The sequence below is a fragment of the Rhea americana genome, unplaced genomic scaffold (assembly GCF_003343005.1).
Source record: "Rhea americana isolate MKP2758 unplaced genomic scaffold, rheAme1 scaffold_6, whole genome shotgun sequence".
Taxonomy (NCBI): domain Eukaryota; kingdom Metazoa; phylum Chordata; class Aves; order Rheiformes; family Rheidae; genus Rhea; species Rhea americana.
In genome coordinates, this window is record NW_028186756.1 from 3027023 (window position 1) to 3034363 (window position 7341).

A 7341-nucleotide genomic window follows, 5' to 3' on the forward strand; every position below is an offset into this window, starting at 1 on the left:
AAGTAATTGCTGTGCATCTACTTTTTAGAGAATTTCATTCCAACTATTCCACTTTTAGAACAGGCTGATTTTCAGAGTGCCTATAAATGTATGTTTAGTTGTACATTTTCTCTTTTTCCTCTGAAATAATTTCTCATCTTGAAAATATGGGCAGAAGAACTCTAAATATCACATAGGTGGTACTGTTTATATATGACCAACTTGACTAGCAGAAATAATGTCATGAAATCTAAACTACTACATAAATCAATTTGTATTTGCTCTATTCGAGTTACTTTGTTCATCCCCTTGGAATTTGTTGGAAAGATGTGTGTGTTTTAATGACACTAAGGAATTGAGTAGGACACACTTAAGCAACAACAGAGAGATACAGCAGGGAAGGAAGAAGATCAAAGATTGAACCAAAATATTAGGGTGGAAATTATATTCAATTAACTGACATGTCCTTTTTCAGTTTTATCATTTCAGCTAATTGTGATTCATTTTAATTAACTGTTAGTGCCAGATGAAAATAAGCCAGCAGAACTACCTAGTATTCTATACTACTCTCAGCTGCAACAGAAACTACAGAACCCCTAACCACAAACTGTAGCAGTATCTAAAGCGGACAAAACCTGTGTTCTATATTAAAACAGTTTTAACAATTGAGGAAAAATATGACTGCAGATAAACACTGATAAAGGGTTTGTAATCAACAATTCATCACTCAGAACATTGAGACGAACATATTTATTTTTTCAAAAAGTATTACTTTTCTACCGCACTATCAAGACCTTATTCCTTCTGTTAACACGGTATATAGAAAAGCATGTCCTCAACATGAGGATAATTAAGATACTTGTCTGCCACATTTAGATTCTCTAGAGCTATGCAACCTGCCTCGAYCCTCACAATCAAAATAACCTGAAAAGCACACAGCAAAACATCAATGATTACTACTGTTAAAAGGTCCAACCACCACAATCAATTCTTTAACCTGAAATATCTATTTTAAATTACGTCAACTACATTATATAATCCTGACCTTCTGGAGCAAAAGGATTCAGTCATCACTCCAGAAGCCCCTCTAACACACGCCTCAATACTGCAGTGACAGAAGCAGGACAATCCCTTGCAGGTATCAGCCAGCCTGTACTACGCTCCATTCAAATCGTGAAGCCYGTTCATTACGGCATCCCCTCTAACATAACCATTTTACACCTCTCAGTATTGTTTTATCTGAGAGAAAAAGCCATGCATAGTTTAACATTAAGTTAAGCATCAAGCCACACAATTTGTATAAGCATCTGCTTTGAATACAACATTAGGTTTAATTATTTCTATTTCAAACCTCTGTTAAAAGCAACCCTTCAAAGTTTAAGATTAAAAACAGACAGTTGCTTAGTAATAGTATTTCCATACAGGTATTTGAACATTCACCTTACAAATTTGTTGGAATAATAATTAAAAAAAACTTGCATCATAACAGCACTCAGACAAACAATAACTGCAGAAGAAAAATAACTAAAGTTAGATCAATTTGCAACAGTTCATTGCTGAGAAACAGAAATTAAAGATAGCAAGCAGCCAATTAACATGTGACAAGTCTTCAGAACAGAAACCAGTACCAAGCCAGTTCAGGGAGTAGACTTTACACATATAAATTTACTTAAGCTTTTCTACATTAAGATTTAATTAAATCTCATACTGATTAAAAATAGAAGGTCATAAATTTTAAAACTAGTCTTCACTTTTACTACTTAGGAGGTTTTCTTTCCCCACTATTATTGAAGCACTAGATATCTTCTTATATAACGCAGTGAGTAAACAAAGCCTATTTAAGCCTGATACACTTCCAGAAGCTGAGTCAAGTTTAATCCCGCTTTTAAATATCTTAAGTTTTTTTCCACAAGACACCTCCCACTTTCAAGCTAAAATATCCATTTAGAGCCAACTGATTCAAGTTTCAACAGAAAAAAAAAATAAACACAAATATTTTAAGCAAAAAAAAAAAGGCATTTAAGAACCTGCTCAAAATGTAAAAGAACGTRAACTGTGTTTTTGCAAGCAAAACACTTGCAACTGAGATTTAAAAATACTAGCAGGTATGATTTTATGTAAAAACGTAATATCATCACGTTACCAAGAATTAATATGCTTCAAAGTGAAAGACCTGTTTTTTTTTTTTTTTTTTTTTCTCTCGGGTATATTTTATTAGACATGATTATTTCCACTCTTATTCCTAAATCAGATTGGCATTATAAGGAGTTATTTTTAGTTCTTCTCCTTTGCCCCACAACAAGCAGAGCAGTAACCTTCAAGTCCGATATGTACTTGCACCACCTCATGTTCCTGACCAAAGGGTACATTAAGCAGGGAGCTGCTACTGCTTGGCATGCTCACTATGAGAGCCAATGTTAGTGTTTATTGTTGACTTGATTTTGAAATGTGAGAGTGGTGCAGCAAGTAAACACCAACTAGAACATACTGTACCAGCTGACACACTGATTATGCATATGTCACTTCACTGAAGTTCACTTTGCGCCTGCTCAACTGCAATTAGATCAAGGAGGACACGTGTTACCAACTGAACATATATTTATACGGTTTACTAACACAGGAAACAGGATTTATTTAAACAGTGTTTACAAACCTTAGCATATTCACATTTAAAGTATCAACAGCTATTTAGAAAAGTATTTTGTTTGGAGAGAGTGCTTTACTTTATAAAATGACTATACAGTTACACAAAGTCCTCTGATTCAGCGCCAAATCTTACATAAACATATCAACAACATGACTTTTATTTTCTGGGGAAAATCAGTCTACCACAGCTTTGTCTGCTTTTCAGACAGGCCCTACTTAGCTTCCCATCAAGGTTTAATGCTGTAACAGGTCAGTCAGCTGCTCAAGGTTACAAAAGATTATTAGCTCCTCCTAATACTTGACATTAGTCACAAGGATTTTTACACTCTCTCCATGAATCTTAGAAATAAATATAATCAGGCCAATATTTCAGACTAACTTTCATGAAACATTTTTCATTCAGGAAGAAATTATATGGGTATGAGGTAAAGCAAMATAAGTGAAGAATGGATTCACGGCAATGCTCTGAGTAGATAGAAGTGGGACAAATTTCTACCTGCCAAAGGCAAAGAAAACTTTCTGCACTTGTCAACTTGCAAAATAAATGTATTGAGAAGAATTTTTATCTACATGCATGAGGAGGAAAGAGTAAAGATCAGCTGCTATAGAAAAAAAAAAAACAAAACAGCATGACCTAGATGAAGCATAAGATGAGGTCCTACAGAGATGTAGGAAGTCAAAGATCAGACGTGTCCAGTTACAGTCCTTAACGTGTTATCCAAAGTTACCAAGGAAGAGGAGTAAACGAAGGTCTAGGGAAAAACTATTTTAACCCTATAGCACCTTGCTAGGGTCTAGGATACAGTAAAATATGGGAGAGATGTTGGCATTTTAATTAGGGCATGAAAAAACCTTTCTAAAGCAGAAGTTCAGATATGACAATTGCTGCCACAGAAATTAACTGCCTACAGATGACAGTACCTAAAAATAGAGAAAAAAAAATCCATCAAAACCAAAACCTCAGGCCTACTTAGGAAGGGATGAAAAGAGAGACTAAAGGGGAAAAGTGAAGAGCAGGAGACAGAATAATTGCTAGCACCAAGGGCACACGATTTCAAATTACCATAGATCAAAATAAAAAAAACAAAAAAGGAGGAGCAATCCTGACAGTCTCAAATTTGTCCGACAGTTCCATTGGGATGAAGGTTTTATTGGTGGCATAAATAGGACTCTAATGCACTGTATTCTGGCAGATCATATAGAGGTCTATGATTTAGCCATCAATTATTAACTAGAAATCGACTTGAATTTTACTATTCATGCTTAACAATATAAGTATTGTTTTTAGGTGAATCATATGGAAAGAATAATTTTAATATTTCTGGGTTTTTTCCCCCACTTTGGAAAAATCAGCCCATCAGTTTTTCCATCCTGTTTCCACCTTCCCTACCAATAACTTACACTGCTTATGATGAAAATACATTTCAAATACTGTAATGTAACAGAACTATTGTCCAAAGAGAAAACAAAGATACCAAAAWTTTTCAAACAATTCTCCATTTTTGTACTGTACAGTTATGTTTTAGAAGTAAAAACTCAGACTCATTTGAATTAAAATCCTTTATGTTTTACTTTTGAATATTTAACTCACTCTCTACTGTATTGTTAATGGGAATTTGAGTTAGCTTCRAATTCTTCCTCAAAGAAGCCGTGATTAAACTTCCTGAACCTTCTCCTTCAATAGAAAACAGCATAGAAGCTGTTTTTAACACAATTTGAAGCTTAATTCCATCCATCCACAAAAGCCTACCAATAYATATGTTTTGGGGGCTGGTTTCTTTTTAATTACGCTACTGTAACTTAACGTCATCAATGTTAGCAGTTTTCAAAATATATTAGAAAGACTGCAGTTCTTTGTAAAGCTACCATGAAATTMATTAATGAAAAGGATACAAGCAGCTGACCTACAACAAAACAATGTAAACAAGCAAGCTATGCAGCTCCTACCCATGTGAAAGTAGATATTATAAGCTACTTGCATCAATTAAAAAGTGGATGAGCTACATATAAATATAACTGAATTAAAGAAGYATAGTTCTGTGATTATAATGTTTATCACGACAGAAACATAACCTCTGAAAATTGAGGTTACTGCTCTTTTTGTTAAGAAACAAAAAATAATCATTTAACGGGAGTGCATTAAGTAGAACAGTTAATGCTGAAAAATAGCTAGCAGGAACTGCAGTGCATTGGGCTGCATCTTCTTTCTTGATGATGAGCTGTGCTCTAGCTCCCATCCTTTTACTGTTTGCTTACAAATGACTTAAGCTTTGCACTGAAGGAAAAAAATGGAGAAAAGGCAGCTTTCATCAAGAAGATGTAATGAAATGGGATTTAGCTATAGCAAAGCAATCAATGCTACAGGAAAAATACTGAGTTTTCTGGATTCTAAAAGAAACAGAAAGTTAAAGCTATGAAATCACACAGAGCCTATGACATACTGCATTATCCATTCTTACAGCTTCTCAGTTCTGTCACAGCTAATACTTCAGACTATGCGAGCACAATGCCAGTTAGTTCATCATTTACATTAGTTTAATGGTAGCCTGACAGAGAAGTAGCATTGTAATACTTTCTCACATCACTATCATGAGTGCTTCTCCGCTAATATATGTGGTATATTTGTGTGTGTAATTTTTYATTGTATATGTACAGACACACAGAACTCATCTTGTAAATTCAACTTTAAAATCTCTTCAACTACCTTCTATACTTTAATTTGAAACCTATCAGGAAATTTGGATGACTTGGGGATTAATTCTAATGACAATATTGTATCAGAAGTGATAAATGAAAATTGCATTTGTTGGTAAGACCTAGCCTGCTTTTCTATTTAACAGAAACTCTTCAGAACACAGAAGAGGGACAGCAAACTGCAAGATATGTGCAGCTTCATTATACATTTTATATAACTGGAGTGACATCATTCACTACTGAGATTTGTTTTGCGATTTAAACAGCAAGATCCCATTAAACAAATTTTAAATAGAAGCTGCTCTCTAGTAAAGAAGATTTTGGATAGTCTTAAAGTCCCAAGTTAACATGGGAGGCAGACAGGTTCTCCTGTAACAATTCTCAGTTGTATACTTAGCGTATTACAATTTCCATTTCAAAAAAGAAAAAAAAAAAAAAGAAATGCTCCCCAAATTATATATGAAGACTCTCCCTCCGTGAAACGGGCTACTGTCCCTTCCTCACTCACTCAAAAGTACAGCTACTTACAGGATGCTAAAGGTCTTGTTGGTATCAGCTTGACAGCTAAGCAAGGATAGAAAAGGCAAGAAGAAATATTCTGTGGCAGTTACAGCTGTTATGAATTATTACCAACAACTCTTCCAGCTCCTGAAGGACAATCCAATCCAAATTTTGTGACATGTCTTCTGCAGTCTTAACATGCCTTCCACTTTCATGCACAACTTTTTTTTCCTCTGATGTTCAAAAATTCGTTTATTTCTRAAGGGGAGAGAGCACATGGGAGAGTGCAACAGCAGACAGAGTAAGATCCAATGTTTCAGCCTTTTCTTCTCCCTTCCAGGGAATTCTGCATTAGATTATGAACGGTATTTCCTGAAACTCTTCATCTCCCTAGAGCTGTCTCTTTCTTACATTGAAAGAAGGACAGCAACAGACATGCTGAATAACTATCATGGGCACACAGATGCCTGAAATGAAGTCCATATTCATACCTTAACTTTAAAAAGTTAGATATGAACATACATTTTCTAACTGTTCTGATAACAACAAGTCTGATAACAAGTCTGCCTCGTATCAGTGGGAACAGTCAAAAAAAAAATCAACAGAGCTTCTTTCACTTTTGCTGGTTACAAAGGACAAGGTCAGAGGAGTCACAGAACTATTAACTTGTTTCTTTTCACTTCCTCTTGGCCAATGCTATAGGTGTACAGTTTTCTAGGAAAGAAATATTCGGATGTTCTTTAAAGGGTCCCAAGAAAACTGCAAAGCATTCAGGTAGATGGCAATAGGAAACACTTTCGAAAAAAAATCGAAACTATCCAAAAAAAACCTTAACCAAGCAAATCCACCACTTGAAAGCCTGTTTTTCTTGGCATCTATAACTTTGTTTTTCATGTTATATAGAAATTCAGTTCATGATTCACAGAGTAAGTTAAGTAAATCCCACTGGCCTTTATTAAGATGCTAAAAAAAAAAAAATGTATTTGACATTTGTCTCGATTAAAAAAAAATAAAATAAAAGCTTTTTCCCTCTGGTTGGTTGTTTTTCCTTCTAAATTGGTCTACTGTAGGAAGACCTAGTTTCTGACCGTTTGAAAACAAAAGGCTTCCACTTAGCTATATGAACTACCAAAATCATAACATAAATTTACAGTAACCAAAGGATAATAATGCCATTCTGTAAAACTAAAATTAGTTTAAAGAACAATTTTAGACTTTTTAGAAAAAGTAGGATTAAGAAGTAAAAAAATACAGAAATCATCAAGGCCAAAAACAGCTCTTCCAACTGTTTATATGGCATCACGAAGCATACGAGCAGCACACTGACAATACTACAAAACCGGAAATACATTAACTGTTAAGAAAAACATGGCAGCAGTTGAATTACAACTGAAAAAAAAATACACATCATGAATGAACAAAGTATTATCAGAGAAAACCTGAACAAAGTTTCATTCTTATGAATGAAAAACAGGAAAAGCCTCCTAGAAAGAGACGTGTCATTAAAAAAAAAAAAAAAAA

General features: G+C 34.5%; 1 protein-coding gene across 1 annotated transcript in view; it reads right to left on the bottom strand.

Moving 5' to 3' along the window:
• The window catches only part of XIAP (X-linked inhibitor of apoptosis), a 22506-nt gene extending 16424 nt beyond the window's left edge, over nucleotides 1–6082 (bottom strand). The window contains exon 1 of the mRNA XM_085319808.1: nucleotides 5950–6082. The gene's annotated coding sequence lies outside the window, so the exon portion shown is untranslated. The remainder of the gene's footprint in view (nucleotides 1–5949) is intronic.
• Between the last annotated feature and the right edge of the window lie 1259 nt (nucleotides 6083–7341).